Raw genomic sequence first — 18,746 nt, 5'->3', positions numbered from 1 at the left:
TCTTGGTGGAAAGGATTCAGAATAAATCTTTTTAGAAGGTCATACCAGTAAACTAGCTGCAAATTGAAATAAATGTTAGCCAGCACCATAGCAGACATCAGAGGAGCAATTAAAAGTGGAAGCTATCGAAGGAGCATTCACTCTTTGCTGTAGGGACAATAGTGGGAGAAGACAAATTAGTCATCTATAGAAACTGACTTGGAAAACATGTGTAATACAGAAATGCATGACAAAATAAAAAAGCACAGTGAACCGGATCCTAGTAGGAATTATTTGAATCAGGCATGTAGCCGGGGGGGGGGGGGGGTTCACCCCCTCCCCCCCGAAATTCTGATGGTGGTCCGCGAGAAGGCCTTACTGGTACATTATTTAAATTGTTATGTTTATTCATATCATGATCTGATCACCATGCTCAATATATCCCATATGCATGGGGGTATTGGGGTAACAATGCAAAAGGTTTGCTAGGGTAGACCCTCTTTCACTCAGATTCAGCCCCCCTCCCCCAAACCAAACTCAGCCCCCCCCCCCCCCCCAAAACAAAATCCTGGCTACGGGCCTGATTTGAATGTATTGGAAATGATAAATCACACTGCTCCTGCCATTGTCTTTAGAAACCAGTGGCTCTCAAGGCAATATACCATCTGAGATTTAAGTGTGTACACAGTGGAACATTCGCTTGGAAGCTTTATTCTGAAATAATAAATGTGGGGTCTCTGTTATATATATAATTTGCATGTACTTCAAGAGAGACAGGATGTGATTTCAGAGATGAGGCCACAAAAGGGGCTACCCTGCTTTTCCACTTCGAGAAAAGTTCACCCTGTTGTTCTGAACTAGGACTCAGATCAACAGGTTTAAATTACAGGAAAGGAAATTCCACTTGAACTTTAGGAAAAACTTCCTGACCTTAAGAGCCATTAAACAGTGGAAGTTACTTAGAGTGTGGTGGAAGTTCTTTCTTTGGAGGCTTTTAAGCAGAGGCTGGATGGCCATCTTTTGGGAGTACTTTTATTGTGCTTTTCCTGCATGGTGGGGAGTTGGACTAGATGGCCTATGTAGTCTCTTCCAACTCTATGATTCTATGAACACCCAGGAGGATGTTGGATATTTCATGAAAATGATCACATTCTGGCACAGCCTATCATAATTTTATGCCTGAAATCTGAGCAAAAAATCTCCCCACCCAAGGTAAATATACTAAATAATACTTAAAGACAACCAAATTATTACAGCAGTTGCATCAGAAAATCCCTCTAAAGCCTAACTACATCCTCTTGACAATAATAGCACAATAATTAAATATCCTAATCATTTGTTGCCTTTCTTGTGATACCTCAAATCTGATGCCTCGTTTTACATAACGGTAGACCCACCCCCAGTGATATGAAGAAATGAAGAACATCCTGACCTAGTTGTGAATGAATACATTTATTGCATTTGTATCAATACAGAAAACCATTTCCCTTCAAATCATGCCTTTATTTAACTCTCAAAATAATATCAGCATGTAAATTAAGATGAGACATTGGACACTATGTTACCACATGCCATCTAAGTCATTATTACAATAGTGATGGATAGTAGCATGCTGGAGTTTTGAAAATGACTCATTCCATCCTCAGTTGAAAACTCCAAGGATTGATCACAGGGCCTTTTGCAAAGAAAACTGCTCTGCTATTGAGTGATAGCCATTCCATAGGGAGCAGTTGACCGTAAGTTATAAATTATGGCTATTACAGGCAAAGACATAGAAACGTCTTCATTGTTTCGTACTGGTCCATTATCTGGGTAGAGACCACTAGGGGGCAGTAGAGAGAGAAGGATAGTCTATTTTACAGGGAGGGAGTTGAAGGAGGAAAACAATTTTCCTTGTTTTTGTTGATTATTTCCCCTCTCCCCTTCCCATATCATAAACAAGGGTTGCTTCCATGATGCAGAAATGCGGGATAACAGGAAAATGGGGGGGGGGGGATGGTTTTATTCCTTCAAGCCACCTTCCATCCCCATAACATGGAGTGTCCTTCTCTCTCTAGCACTCCCTAGTGGCCTCTGCCCAGATAATTGAACAGTACCCATTTTTATTAGATTAATGTCCTAGGCACATTCTTATATAAAGGCTAGCTATATATTGAAGGAAGGAAGGAACCTCATAAAGACCTTTTTAACATTGTGATGGAAATCCATTGCACTATCACCAAAAATGCTCAGCAACATTATCTTTATGTTTCCAACCTCAGCCTCTCAGTGGGAAACTGGAAATTCATGAATCATGTACAGTGTTTTAATAGCTTGTCAGCAATCCATTCAGAATTAATCTTTGAGCTCCATATTTACTGATTGATGCAATATACAATGTGCTAATGGAGGTGGGGTGGGGCGGGGGATGATGGGCTTGAATCCATTAAAATCTGACCTGAAAATGTACCCGGCTGGGTTTTTTTAAATGTAGCTCTTCAAAGAAAGTGAGGGATTAAACTGGATTAGCTGCCAACGTCAGTGAGGCACACACAGCATGAATTATGTAATGTGATCCTCTTTGTAGAGAATATATACTGGACAGGAGCACTGTTTCAAATAAAAACAGACATGAAATGAAAACTCATGTCATCCCGTTTCTCTTTAAATGAAACTGAACACAAAACAGAAGCCTGAAATGGATAAATGGAGGATGATCGATAATAATGTTCCCTAACCTAGGTCCCTCCAGCGGTTTGGACTTCATCATCCCTGACCTTTGGCCATGCTGGTTGGAAGTGTTGGGCGATGTCATCCAAAACATCCAAAAGTAAAAACTAGGATATTGAAAAGAGAGTTTTCTCACAAACCAGATTCTCAAACAGCTTTCCATGAGTGTGCATGGAACACTTCATTGATTTAGTAATATAGTGAGTTTAGGTTATGGCTCTAATAAATACCTCCGATTACCATGGCTAATGGCTGGGGGAACTCAGAGTGTTGTGGCCATGGACAAATTCTAGGGGTTTTAATCACTTTTCTGAGATCTGTTTACAAGAAATATATAAGCTGAAAACTGCTTCCTAAGCCACATTTAAGACATGTATATACCACCTGGACCTAACTCACTAAGAAAGATGATCCTCATGGGATCAGAGCAGGATCGATCAACTTCAAAATGACAACTCACAAATTGATTATATATTTCACGGGTAGCAGGCTTCTGTTTCTGCTTGCTTCCAGCAGGCTGTATGTATCTTTGGAAAGCTGTCAGTAGGAGAATGAATGGGAGAGCTGTCTCAATACAATTATGCAGAGGTACTATGTGGTCCTCTAGGTTGTTGGACTCCAGTTCCAATCAGCTCTAGCCATCATTGTCAGGAGTGAGAAAGGATAGAAGTTTATTAGATTTCTGCCCAGGCTCAATAAAAAATGGTGGATCAATCCAGCTGTTTACCACTAGATCCAGCCACACCCAACCAACATTTTCCTATAAATTATCTCTTATTTAAGCAATTATGACTGAACGTGTACATAAGAAAGAAACAGAAGGATTGGAGGAGTAGCTAAAGAAAGACAGCTGTAGGGAGAGATTACAAATTTGTCATGGAAGGTTGGAGGATTTACTGTTCCTCTTTAATTAAAACAATAAAAATAAACTCATCACTAAGTGAGCTTTAAATACAATTTGTGCAGTGTCCTACTCCCCACCAAAACCTACCCACTCTTGAAAAAAAGGCTGCAGAGAAATGCATTGAATTCCAATGAAGTTTTTCCTTCCCTCCAAAGTTTGGGGAAAGCTTGCCAATTCTTTGCAACCCACAGTGCCAGAACATTTCAAATTCTATGGCGCAGCTCCCTGTTGACCTATGCAACCCTACCAATCTCTAATGGTAGAAGAAACAGCCACAGTGAACAGAAATTCACATTGCTTTTTTTAAGCGAGATACTGCTGCCATACTGATAGCATAAATGGGTCATGGTGCCTTTTAAATAGAACATTCTTGGCAGGTTTCCTTGCCTGCAGAGAAATGCATTGAATTCCAATGAAGTTTTTCCTTCCCTCCAAAGTTTGGGGAAAGCTTGCCAATTCTTTGCAACCCACAGTGCCACTGACACATCATCCCTTGATTGTATTATTATTAGATTACTGGGGGAGAGGACAGGGAGGGAGAGAAAAATAGGTTTCTTTGCCGCCGCCCCCCCCCCCCCCCATTTAAACAATAGGCCCATTTGTAATCAGACAACCACAATGAGATGTTCTGCTTTCTCCTCATTGTTGCCATTATGTTGCTATGGAGATATGAGCACTTTCATCTCCAAAAATATGTGTAATAGCTCTCCCCGCCACCCAAAAAAATGTTGTCATTGTAGTGGAAAGAAAGTACCCCAGAATGGAAATGAAAGGACCTTGATGTTTGTTGTGATAGCAACTAAGAGTTTTACCGCTATTGAATCAAAATCACCAGTTTTTAAAAGGTGGTTCTGAGAAAATTGAAGATATGTAAGAGGACTTCAGGAAATGCACATAGCCTATGGGTTGCACTTTTTTCCAGTATGGTATATCTTGTAATTAACATTTTCTAGTACTGCAAGTGTTAATAATGGCAGATGTTCTGCCTTCAGATGTACAGCTTAGAATGAGGTGGGAACTATACAGCCTCCAGACCACACATGACTCTATGAGGTGGCCCAGTATGGTACTGCTTATAACCACAAAGTCCACTAAAAGAGAAACACTCTCCACCACCTCAGACCACTATAAAATGTTATCCCAGAACAGCAGAGGGGCCTCCCAGAAAGGTCCCAAGAGAGAACTTGGAGCTAGTCAGTATCATAGTCATGGTGGATCTGATGTTCATGGTATGGCTACCTGGAAGTTAACAATGCTTTGGAGTGTGCCCCTCCCACCTAGAAGATATGGTTTAAGTGGGGGACAATATATTGAGATGAAAGAGGGGGGGAAACGGGTATCAAAATATGCCAACCGTGTAATGATGATGCTGAATGACTGCTGAATAGAAGGTCTGAGTGTAGAGCAGCCAAATGGCAATGTTCTACTCTAGCCAATCGAGTAGGCTTGCTGTCTCCCTTCTTCTCGTGCAATTTCAGCCAGCTCCAGAAAAGAAGAAGCCTTTTTTGTTGGTCCTTAGCTGAGCCATTGTTTTATTTTAGATCTTCTTTCATCATGGTTACCTTCTAACATCTCTCACTCTTACTAAGTACAAACTCTCATTTAAGAACAGTGGCTCTTAGCCTTTTCTTTACCATGGATCCCCTTTAAGGATTTTTGTTGCCATGGACCACCAAAAGATTTATAACCCATCAAATATTTAATTGAACTTGTGTATCAAAGGTCTTCAAATTTGGAGAAAAGGAAGAAATAAGTAAAGGTATACACTGCTATTAGAATGCTTTTATTGGAATGATTCTATACATATGTAATACTACTACATCTACCAATAATTATGATAATAATAATACCTGAACACCTAGCCATGGCCTAATATAATTTGTTAATTTTACTTAATTATGAAGAAGACTAGTACTGCATTTTACTTACAAATCTTAATAGCTGAAATTAAGTTCTGATTACTTTTCCAAATAGTTTCTATACTTATTCTTAAGATAAATTAGAGTCTGATTTTTCAAACATCTTTATGAAAGGCATCAGTACTTTCTCAGCTCTCTTCAATAGTTACAGAAAATCTGTTTGTAAGTGAGCACCGAAATTTGGAAGGGAAGGTTCCTGGAAATGTCATGTGCTTTTAGCCACTCAGTGTCATTCACTTGTATCTTCTCAGCACATTCAGACAGTGAAAATCCTCTGTGTCTGTGTATGTGTTTGTGTATGCTTTTAAACAGTTGTTTCCATAAATTTTGATGGATTAATATATTGTAATTAAACATTGTACTAACGATATCTATCGACAGTGGAAAGACTCCCACTCTTTGAGATCAATGTATGACCATCTTCCTTCCTTCCATCCTTCCATCCTTCCATCCTTCCATCCTTCCTTCCTTCCTTCCTTCCTTCCTTCCTTCCTTCCTCCCTCCCTCCCTCCCTCCCTTCCTTCCTTCCTTCCTTCCTTCCTTCCTTCCTTCCTTCCTTTCTTCCTATTTTAATTATAAAAGTTCATAACATTTCTTCAAGTCTTCACAACCCCCAGAGATATATGGACCCTAAATTAAGAACCACTCTTTTAGAAGATCAAGATTTTATTTATTTATTCTCCTCTCACCTATACACCCAAATATAAAGGACTAGGATTACTAGTTTCTTATCTTTCTACTACTTGATCTAGATCAGTTCTTTGGACCTCCATGCTCCACATACATTTCTGCTTGTCAAGAGCACCGTTCGTTTTGTAAGAGAACCATTTTTGTCATTTCCTTAAATGACCTAGACAGCTTTCACTGTGCTAAGCTAACATTCAAACTGAAAGAGGGGAATGTAACAGAGTGCTAATCTCAAATGAATCCAGTCAGGCCTGTCAAAATTTCCATGGTGCAAAGCAGCCCTTGGTAACCCATTGCTTAAAAAAACAAAACAAAACAAAACAGCAAGTCATTGGATTTTCCCCCCCAGAGAGTTAACATTTCTTAGCCTTGGAGCAGGGATTATTGGATTCCCTCTCCATTGCATGTGATGGAATGCATCCTTAAATTGGGCCCTGCATACCTTTAAGCAGGGAAAAGATGCTTGATTATTGCCAATTATATTACCATCCAATTTCTCTGATTCAGTAGGATCAGTGCCAAGGCATCCTCTGTCATTCTTTTTCATTTTCTTTGACATTGTTTTGATTTTTCTTAGCAGCAGCAATCTTCGGTACAGGATGCTTAATGCATGGGCTTAATTTATATACAGTATGACCCTCTATCCCAGTGGTTCTCAACCTGGGGTCCCTAGATGTTTTTGGCCTTCAACTCCCAGAAATCCTAACAGCTGGAAAACTGACTGGGATTTCTGGAAGTTGTAAGCCAAAAACATCTGGGGACCCCAGGTTGAGAACCACTGCTCTATCCCTTCAGAATAAATATCTGAAGTTTCACATATCTACATTTGAAAAAATATGTCAACTCTAGGAATTGTCTAAGTCCTTCAAGCAATTCTGTGTTATATTTCTACTGGAAGTTACCATAGAGCTCTGTTGGGGGATCTGACATATTCATACAGGATATGTTTCTAAGTCTTTCAGAGCAACTATGTGGCAACATCATGCAGAAGTGATTCCTTTCGATAGGGTTTGCTCGTATCCACAATTTCCTGTTTTCACAGTAAGTTCAGGAGTATATCTTCTATTTCTGATTCTTGTGAGTACTATTCAAGAATCCCTCCCTTTGCTTAAACTATTTCCTTCTTTCTATATTTGTCTCAAATGTAGAAGCTAGATTGCCAATGATTGTAAACCTCTCTACAACCAGTATGCTAAGAGAGATGATGCAAATATCAACAAGCTGGTAGTCTCCAATGGACTTGAACCATAAAAGTTACTGCATAGCTGCATATGTTACTAATTCCAGTTGTTCCCAAAGACCATAGAGTGTGTGAAATATCAGCAGAGCTAAAAGGACATTTCTTTAATTGAAAGGAATCCCCAAGGATAAAGAGGGAGAGGAAAGGGAATACTTCATCATCTGTTGCATTTCCTCACTCTATTTTATACACATTGTGTTGCTAATGTGGTGACAGGCAGCTTTCAAAAATAATTGTTAGTCTGTTCTCTCTTCTGGCATCAACTAGATTGTCTGTGTTTCAGAATATCTTTCAAGGAAACCCCAGCCAAACCCCTTTCTTTCTGGCAGATCCTTATGGTTCTGAGTAGACAGTTCTTTCTATAGATAATACACTGGCTGTCTCTCACAAAGAGAAAGGGATTGAAAGGAGGAAGGGCGGGAGAGAGAAAGAGAGATGAACATAGGGAGAAAGCCAGAACCTTAGTTAAGATACACATCTACACATACTGTCATCCAGGCTGTCAAACTAGAATTAAGTAAAGGTAAAGGTTTTCCCCTGATATTAAGTCCAGTCATGTCTGAATCTGAGGGTTGGTGTTAATCTCCATTTCTAAGCCAAAGAGCTTAGAAACGGTGTTTTCCGTAGACACCTCCAAGGTCATGTGGCCAGCATGACTGCATGGAACGCTGTTACCTTCCCGCCGGAGTGGTACCTATTGATCTACTCACATTTGCATGTTTTTGAATAGCTAGATTGGCAGAAGCTGAGTCTGACAGCTGAAGCTCATGTCGCTCCCTGAATTCAGATCTGCAATGTTTCAGCCAACGAATTTAGCAGCTCAGTGGTTTAACCCACTGCACCACTCATTAAAAAGAGTGGCTCGTATCCTGTTGGAAATGTATAATGTCATAAATCAAATTGGGATTGCAGCACTCTTCCTGGCTGAGGAATGTTGTCCTAGCTGAATCACCAGGACCATTGCAGGAGTGAGCAGTATGGCCATTGCACTATAGACCCAGTGTGTAACAGTACAGCACTCTGCAGGACAGACTGAGCTTACTCAGGACCTCATCAGACAGGTTTAAGGTTCCTGTTTCCATGAATTGTGGAAAAAGAGCCCCAGGAAGGCCATCAAAGGACATAAGAGCATCCAGTGGGATTCTGTGGAGCTTCATTTCTGCAGCACATGGAGATGGAGCCCTATACCCATCTTCAGGAGTCAGGTGTTACCCTTATTGCTGAAGTATCTCCATCATCATGAAATTGTGCAGCACATCCTGTGATACAGGATCTCTGCCATTGTTGTGTCTTGTTAATTAATTCTCCTCCTGCAAATAATGAATGTTCAATCATATCATATTCTGTGCAAGTGTTCTTATGAAAATTTGACATTGCAACAGAAAATTTGTAATACTCAGACTTTGACAGCCTGCAGTACACAATGGAAGAAGGGAAAAGAATGGAAGACTGACTAGTTAATGTGTTTGCTGTGAATATGTTGGAAATCGATTTGAGTCCCTCCAAGGGTGAGAAAAGCAGTAAACGAAGCAAATAATTAATAAATAAATAAAATTTAGCTCACAAATCAATAAATTAAATGATGTAAATATGGCTGCCCTTTTATGACACCTGAAATGAGTTGCTTGATACACAATCACACCTGCCTAACAAGGGGGACAGACTTGGTCATCACTCAAACTCTTTCTTGACACCCAATCATGAGCTAGAAAGTGTGAAAAGGGAAGCTTACTTTCTGTAGTTGCTTTCCCATCATGTAAAACCTTGGATGATATAAACTCTGTCATGGAACTGTAAGGACACAGAGCAGACACCACTTTTCCAGTAGCAGTTTGTGGTTTCCATATCTGCGAACCAGTGACTCCATTTGAAGTTTTCATGTTTCATTTAGAGGAGTTCTCCAAAATACATAGCTTTGGTTTCAGCACTCTGGATAGCTTTTCTAAATGTCTGGAAAGAAAACCCAGTGTGGAGTCGCCATCCTAGTAACAGGAAAAGTGACAGAACATCCCTCCTGCCTCCACCAAAACAAACGAACACTTCACAGATGGCACAAGCAGGGATGTGTGGGCAAAGCTGGAAGGCATGGCCCTCTTCTCCCCCTCAGCTGATGTCAATGGCTGTAGTTGGTGCCAAAACCCCTTATCTTTGAAGTTGAGGCCTATAAAATAAAGCTAAAGAAATAAAGTCTTTTGACCACTGGTGGTGAATAAATGTTATATCTTAGCATAATTATCTTTCATAATGTATATGGCCTAGCTCATGCTCATAACCTCTGTATTCCCTCCATCCCTTCTTTATTCTTTCTTCTTTCTTGCAAGACACTTTTTTAAAAAGTCCAATAATTTAAAAAACTGAAATAACTAGGACAAATTCCAAAGAGGACTACTACCTTGGTTTTTACAAAGTTCACAATAGGTGCATTTGCAGCTGTAAACAGTTCTCCAATAAATCAGAGTGCCACCTATAATGAAGGTAGGAACAAACCTCCATAGCAGTCAGGGCAGGTCAGATCCCCCAAAAGAAAGTTCCCAGATCAACAGGAAATCTCTCCAAGATATTCATACTCATCAAATACAGAACACTGATTCTTCTCTCTCTTTACCTGCAAAATAACCTTTCATTAATCTCATTGGAACGTTGCTTCACCACACTTTGGGCTCCAAGGAACAATGCCCAAATCACCACAATCACCTAACAATGCTCTCACGCACTTCTGTGACCTCTGGAGCAAACCTGAAATCACAGAAGATACCCAATGCCCTCTTTTGTCCTCTTTCTGGGAACTTGCCTCATCTATAGAACCTATCTGGACCCCCTCTGGGAATCCTCCATTGTATGTAACTGGGCCTAAATAACCCATGCATTCACAGTTGGAATACTCGCTTTCTGGCCATCGAGAATTAAAATGCCTTCACACTCGCCTGTGCTTCTTTCGACCTTCTGGTTGCTTACCACACTGGGCTTTCCAACCCATGACTTAGTGGAGCTGAAATCACACAACAAAGGTTGAAATCTTATCATTTTAATGGGTACACTGGCTTATTCTATTTCTTTATGAATCCAAACAGTAAAAAGTATTGACCCTTTACTTGACCTTTTCCTAACTGTAACACTTTAAAATCTTTACCCCATGCTTTTCTGTTATTCATGTTTAAGCCTCTCTGGTGTCCTAAAAATAATCGGCCTATTTTATCTCTCTACAGAGAGACATAGGCCCCTTTCTTGTGATTATGAGACAAGTAAATGCATTTCAATTTCTCTGTACAATAATAATCCTCCTGCCTGCAGCACAGAAACAAGTTGCATCTCTTCCTCCATTGGGTATTTGCAGAAATCTATTTCTCACATTTCCTAACCTTCCCTCTTTTTTTTGTAAGATCTAGTAATTACCATCAGCTTTACTGTTCCCTTTACTTCAGCAGTTCCTGGTTGCAGCCAAAGGTTCTCTTGTTGAAAAGATTAAAAATTAAGAGGCGTAAATAAGATTGGGACTAAATTACCATATGTATATGTCTATATATATTGCCAAAAATATGAGGCATTTATGGTAGCTTATGTAGCTGTAAAATGTCTCCCGTGTCATTCAGCTATAAAATAAATTACAGCTTCTAAGCAGATCTGTACATTTGTTTTCCAACCCTGATATCTACATCTAAGAGTTTAGTACTATCTCTTGTTTCAACAGTTTCCTGACTCTTTAGCATGAGCAAAGTTTCCCAAATTCTGATCTATCGAAATCGTTGAAGGCAGGTCTAATTTCGTCTTCCTAATATTTAGAAAAGCCACTGTAGTTGAGGATGCTTGCCACAGATGCAGGCGAAATGTCAGGAGATAACGCTTCTAGAACATGGCCATATAGCCTGAAAAACTTACAAGAACCCAGTGATTCCAGCCATGGAAGCCTTTGGCAATATACTAGTTGATTTCCTGCAAGTCATGCTATCTCAATTTTCAGGCCCCTTCCACACAGCAGTATAAAATCCACATTGAACAGAATTATACGACAGTGTGGGCTCAGATAATCCAGTTCAAAGCAGAAATTATAGATTATCTGCCTTGATAATCTAGGTTGCATGGCCGTGTGGAAAGGCCCTCAGAGGAAGGCAATGGCAACCCCCTCTGGTTTGTACAAATTGCTTTTGCTTTTTAAAAGGTATTAGATGGTGCAAATGCCCAGCAAAAAAAATGCACAAAATATTCCCCTCTAATTTATTCTCCTGGTTTTCCTGAAAAATGAGGATCCATTAAGGTTCTGATAAGAATAATGGTGAATGTTATTTCCCTCCCTCCCAATTTGTAGCATTTCACATTGCCAAATTAATTTTCAGACCTAGCATTCTGCACTGTGAGTTATGTTCAGAAAGATGCTGCGATCACAAGGAAATGGGTACCTTTTCTTAAAATGCTCTATTTCTTTTATATTTCTATGATAGTAGAACTTTCTGCATTTGCATGTATCTGTCTTTATGCCTTTCTGTCCATATTAGCACGGGGGGGGGGGGGGGGATCTGTCCTTTTTTGTAGTCATACATTTCTTCCTTTATGTGTATGTGTGGGACATGTAAAACATAGCTACCCAAGCATATAATTCTTTTCCTAAGGTTGTTTTCTGAAGCATCCTGCCAAGACATTGGAAGTGGAAGAGAGCCCCCTCCCTGCAGATATCCGGTCCAATCATATGTCTTCTCAATGGGTACCACTGACTTTTGGTGGGAGGGCAGGGGGCAGGAGGAGGGGGCCATCTTGTATAACAGGATTATCAGGTGCATTTCTACATTTGAAGCAAAGGCAGATCCTTAAAATCCTTTCATAGCCTATTATTCATGCATCAAGTATGTCTTGGAGGCAGAGAGCTTAGTTGCCCTACATACAAGCTTTCTGAATGTATTTGGACGATAATTTCTTTTCATTCACTTGGCAAAAAAGAACGATGCTTTTGTTTTCAGTCCCTTTGCTACGATGACACAGAAGATTTTTTTTTCCAGCAATATAACTGGGGAGAGAAAAATAGGAGCAGGATGTTTGAAAGACATTAGCTGGTGGTGAAATCACAGACTCAGTTGAGAATATTAACCAAGTCTTAACATGTCCTAATGGTGATAAAATATTAATATATATTTTTTTAAAATCTCCTTTGGGATGAGCAAACAGGCTTTCTGTTTTAAATACTAAAAAGCAAGAGGGACATCTTCTGTTAACCTACTGTATCTAAAAAATAATTTTAATTTCTCACCTCCTACCCACTCCTGTATTTTCAAAGTAATTTTTTTATTAAGCAGATGGCAACAGCACGCTTGTAATCACGACGGTTTATGGGGGTTTTTTGCACTGCTTCAAGTTGAGTATTCTGTTCAAATGTTTGGTTTCAGCCTTGAATGTGACGACAGGCAAGGCATCTCTTGTGAAGAGATACTGGTGCAAAACACTTCAAAAAAAGTCACAGCATTCAAACATTGGAGATGAATCAAGATAAATGTAATGTATGTAGTAAAGATTGGGGAGGAGGCTGAAACCTTGCAACTAGCACTCCTTCACACATAGATTTTGAACAAAATTATTTGTGGGAGAATCCAGACCGTCAAACATTTCACAGGTGCAAATGAAAACATGTGAGGCCAAACAGCACCATAGTGTGGTTGTCTTGTCCGAATTTGAGTCCGTTCTCAGTGTGTCGGCTTCAGTGTTTCTAAATCAAGACACACAGAGATGAGGGCAAAATTAGAGGTCAATGTTATTGCTTCGTTGATCAAGGAAGGATGCCAGTGAAAAGAGAGAACCCAAGATCTGACATGGCTTCTGTTCATGGCTGTCAGTATTTTATGGTCTTTCAGAAACAATGGACTATGAAAATGAATGGACAATTCATTTTCATAGAATCATAGAATCATAGAGTTGGGCCATCTAGTCTAACCCCCTGCCAAGAAGCACGAAAATTGCATTCAACGCACCCCTGACAGATGGCCATCCAGCCTCATTTTTGGATCTGAGTTTTCAAATAACAGCCAAAGTAGAACATATTTATAAATGAGGAAGAATGCACAATCTGTGGCAGTTTGCTCTTGCCTGAGCCCACAGGGATTCTATCCCACCACCAACAGAGGTGTTGTTAAATGAGGTATACCTATAAATATTCTTCTGTGGTTTGGTTCATTCATTTACTTCATTCATATAATAGCTCCTTGGTACCTGCTGGGTTTTGGGTCCAGGGCCAAAATCTGTGGCTACTCAAGTCCCATTCTCTACAGTGGTGTAGTAAAATGCTGGCAAAATCAATGTTTTCTCTGGATTTTTTGGTTTTTAAAAAAATTCAAGCTGTGGATGGTTGACTCTATGGACATGGATGGATTTTTTTTTTGTCGTGTCAGGAGTGACTTGAGAAACTGCAAGTCACTTCTGGTGTGAGAGAATTGGCTGTCTGCAAGGACGTTGCCCAGGGGACAGCTGGATGATTTGATGTTTTTATCATCCTTGTGGGAGGCTTCTCCCATGTCCCCGCATGAGGAGCTGAAGCTGATAGAGGGAGCTCATCTACCTCTCCCTGGATTCGAACCTGTAACCTGTCGGTCTTTAGTCCTGCCGGCACAGGGGTTTAGCCCACTGCGCCACCGGGAGCTCCGACATGGAGGGATAATAGTAAGCATATGGTAGCAGGATGGGAATAGGATATTGCTCCTAGCTCCTAAAGTTGCAGAGTTAAGAAAACTGAATTTGGGGAGTGGGTGGAGAGAGGGAAAGGGGAGCACTGGAAGATCAGTGCTTAATTATATATTTCAATTTGAATTACACAAAGCAGCTTCTTACAGTTGCATCCTTTGTACAAATTGGAAGGAGCATGAGACAAAAAGATTGCCTGCATGAGTAATTCAGACCTAGTTTATGGTAAAGAATGCAAAAAACAGCTTGTCCCATGTGGGCAGAAAATCAGGCAAATTGGATGAAGGCGGCGGGGGTGGGGGAAGCATTAACAAGAATTGCTTGATCTTCCTTGGCAACTGGAAATGTGAAGGGGAAAGAAAGGGATTTCTACCATTCTAGTCTTCTTGTGGGATCAAACTAAACAGAACTGCCTTCGAGCACTGATTCCTTTCTTAAGGAGACATATGAATTCAAAGGATGAGCAATAGCAAATGGGACTTTTATAAATGGCAGGACCTGTCCCGCTGTTAGGAAGCATGAGGCAGCCTTCTCAGGCAGCTAACTGGAGGTGTGATGAAATGGCATCAAATGGATAGTAATATTACATAGTGAACTTTATTATTTCTATGTGATTTTTTGCTGACAGAGAAGGGGAGGGTTGCTTGTCAAAGTAACTGTCACCAGAGCCATTTTCTGTCACTTGTACCAAAATAATTTGGATACTATATACAGAACAGCGTGGGTGAGTGGGTGCCCACACTGGGCTGTATATAGTATCCAAATCTCTGTCTTAGGCTGATAAGAGGTATAATAAGAGAAGGGCGATTAAGAAGCTCTGTTGTCCCAAAGAGTTATGAGGTGGGAACAGTTTTTAGTGCTGGAGTCACTGGCTGCTGCTTCTTGATGCTTTTATCCCATTAACATCTTCTTATATGTTTAGATTTTTTTTCCATACGAAAATGAGTTGTACAAAGATCTAAAATGCTGCCTATTGCAACTTAACCTTCTTATATTCTAAAGTGTGCCTTCCTCTTAAATATGGCCAAAGGAGCTGGCGTGACATTGTGGTTTTGAGCATTGGACTATGACTCTGGAAAACAGGATTTGCAGTGTCCTCGAGCACATTAGCCTTAGTGGTCATCCCCTTACACAAACACAACCGGGACATGCAAACTGAGACATTTCTGATTCTGCATCTTCTTGGAGTCTCTGCAAAATGCCAGCATTGCCAGGCAGATGACAATTCTGTTGGTCTTGGAGCCTATGGGGTCATCAGGAGTAATGTACCAGTTATCAAAGGCAGAGGCTAGGAATAGTGAAGGAAGATATCAAAGTAGTGAAGGAAAAGAAAGGCCAGGAGTAGTGAAGGAAGAGATCAGAGCAGAAGAGGAAGACAGACAAGTGAGAGGGTCAGGGGGAAGAAAAGATTGCATCTCGAGGAGCCCCTGGGGAAAATGAGAGATGGGAATCATTAATTATTTGAAATCAAGGGTCCCCAAACTAATACCTGTGGACTTGATGTAGCCCTCCAAGGTCATTTATTTATTTACTTACTATATTTCTACCCTGCTGTATCTCACCTCAAGGAGGACTCAGAGAAACTTCCAATTTTGGTAATTATTCAATGCCACAATTATAGAAAAAGCGATAATACATAACACAAACTGTTAAAATCAGATATGTAAAAACCAATAAAACAGCATGCCAAGCTTTTAGTCTACCACCCCATTCTGCTGTATGTGTGGACCAGGTCTAAATTATTCACAATGGATCGATTTGAAACAGAGACCATATGGTTGACTAACTGCAAAAAATATGTATATTTCAGTTTAGAAGCAGCAGTGGGTGAGGTTTCCTCCACTTCCTTCTGGTTTATTCAGGAATGATCTAATTTCTTTTCTTCAAAATGGAAAAAATTGATCATTTTTCCATGCCATTTTTCCCAGTCTAGGAAATTTATCACATTACATTCATTTACTTTATTTATCCCCCATCCTGTTCCATATCCTTCCAAATTTTTAAAAAGCAGTAAAAAAATAAGATAGGATTAAAATATCATTAATTTATCTAAAGAATTAAAACCATTTCAAACAATTATTTAATGGTCATAATAAAAATAGTATAGCACACTAAAGAAGGCCTTCTTTTACATGAAATAATTGATTTGCCTGTTGAGAAAAGGAAAGCAAAGAGGGAGCCAGCCTAGCCTCCCATGTAACAGACTTCCAGAGTCTAGGAGCAGTCACAAAAAGCCCACTCTGCCATTCCCGCTAAATGGGTCCCGGAAGGATGGTAGCATCCTGAGAAGAGTGCTCAGATTGGCTGCAATTATGTGTCGCAGCACAGTAATGTGTCAGATGCAGTGTGTAAGTCTGCCATGTGAACATTTTGAAGGCATGTATATTATCATACAAATTATATATTTTTTAAAATAGGAAAGTTTTTCATGAGATACATATATGTCTCCATATATTTGGTTATTACAATTTAAGTATGTGCTCATATGTCTTATAAAGGGTTGAGATATATATATATATATATATATATATATATATATATATATATATAGTAAAACTGAATTACTGTGTTGTGAAATGATGCATGTTTAAAAAGTATGTCACCGACATAAATGTTTGGAAAGTGCTGGCTAGATTCTGTGTATACTGGTCAAGGTACAAGAGAACCCCCCCCCCCCCCCGCCGCCACAAGTAATTGAAACAGCTCTGTTGAACAGTTCTTTGCAAATGCAACGTGACAGAGAGAAAAATATGTTTTTAATGCATGTACTCTCATGAAAGAGGCTTCAAATAGGCTCTAGTCTGTGTTCAGTCAGAGAGTTTCCACCAATGTTACTGTTGTCACAACTTCACTTATTCCACTGCTAACAACTTCCTAGAGAATCAAAAAGCTGATAGCTCCACTCTATAAACAGGACAGTCAGAAGCTATAAAGGCTACCATCTTACCCATTATTACACTATCCCAGAAATCAACCAGGATTTTAACAGAATCACCAACCAAGGTAACAGGAAAATCCCCAAGAGCCAGACTTGCTCTTGGAGTGGACCATCTTAATTGCTCAGCCAAACCTCTTAAGGAGCAGAGTCCTAATCAGTGAACCCAACAAGGAAGTAGTCTACCCATGACAATTGAACTATAAAACAACTATAAAGCCATATAGCTATAAAGCAGAAATATTTAAAGTCCTCTGCATCCTATATTCCACTCAGCAAAGAAAACACAATCTAGAGCAGTGGTTCTCAACCTGTGGGTCCCCAGATGTTTTGGCCTTCAACTTCCAGAAACCCTACCAGCTGGTAAACTGGCTGGGATTTCTGGGAGTTGTAGGCCAAAACACCTGGGTTCCTACAGGTTGAGAACCACTAGAGTGTGTCCTAGCAATATGAATACGATTCCTGGCATATCGCAACTGAGACTGACTGCACAAAAGGCAGTAACAGAAAGGCAGTGATATCCAGAGTTTTTTTTCCATATCCAGGAGTCCTCGTGGACAGCAAGTTAAACATGAACCAACAATGTCATGTGGCGGCAAAAAAAACAAACAAAAAAACAATGGGATTTTGGCCAACATCAATAGGAGCATAGTGTCTAGATCCAGGGAAGTCATCCTATCCCTCTATTCTGCCTTGGTTAGACCACACCTGGAATATTGTGTCTAATTCTGGGCACCACAATTCAAGAGAGATGTTGACAAGCTGGAATGTGTCCAGAGGAGGGCGACTAAAATGATCAAAGTCTGGAGAACAAGCCCTATGAAAAGCGGCTTAAAGAGCTGGGCATGTTTAGCCTGAAGAAGAGAAGGCTGAGAGGAGATATGATAGCCATGTATAAATATGTGAGAGAAGTCACAGAGAGGAGGGAACAGGCTTGTTTTCTGCTTCTCTGGAGACTAGGACACGGAACAATGGCTTCAAACTACAAGAAAGGAAATTCCATCTGAACTTCCTGACTGTGAGAGCTGTTCAGCAGTGGAACTCTCTGCCCCGGAGTGTTGTGGAGGCTCCTTCTTTGAAAGTTTTTAAACAGAGGCTGGATGGCCATTTGTCAGGGGTGCTTTTAATGCAACATTCCTGCTTCTTGGCAGGGGGTTGGATGGTCCATGAGGTCTCTTCCAACTCTATGATTCTATAAATGAAAAGCTGCACTACAGTAACAGATGGGATGCAAAGCAAAAGCAAGTTGGACATGAGGTTGTGCAATAAGTACTTGCCAAACACACTACCATCCTGCTTCAATGCTACTTTGACACTCATCTGATAAAGTCCCATGTTTCTACACAATCATTTCAAGAGACACAAGTTGTGTTGAAAATATTTCTAATTTCAGAGCCTGTGGTCATTCTTTATTAATATCAACAAAGAGCAATAGGGAAGCTAAGGAAAAATCTGGGTGCAGTTGAGGAAGGAAAAAAATGGTTGTGCACCTTGTCAGAAAAAAACCAAACATGACAGTTCATCACGCAAAGGCTGAATGAGCCTCGCTATATACAGACTGTCCTTAACCCATTTGTACTCATGAATGAGGGACATACGTTTGTCAAGAGGAAAGAAACAAACAATCGATGAGTTCCAGATAGTGACAAAAACGTGAGCAGGATTATCATGAGAGGAAGTAAAGCTGTTATTTGTTTTATTGCCATATTTTTAACC

Source organism: Anolis sagrei, chromosome 1 (assembly GCF_037176765.1).
Source record: "Anolis sagrei isolate rAnoSag1 chromosome 1, rAnoSag1.mat, whole genome shotgun sequence".
NCBI lineage: Eukaryota > Metazoa > Chordata > Lepidosauria > Squamata > Dactyloidae > Anolis > Anolis sagrei.
This window is presented reverse-complemented; position numbering follows the sequence as displayed.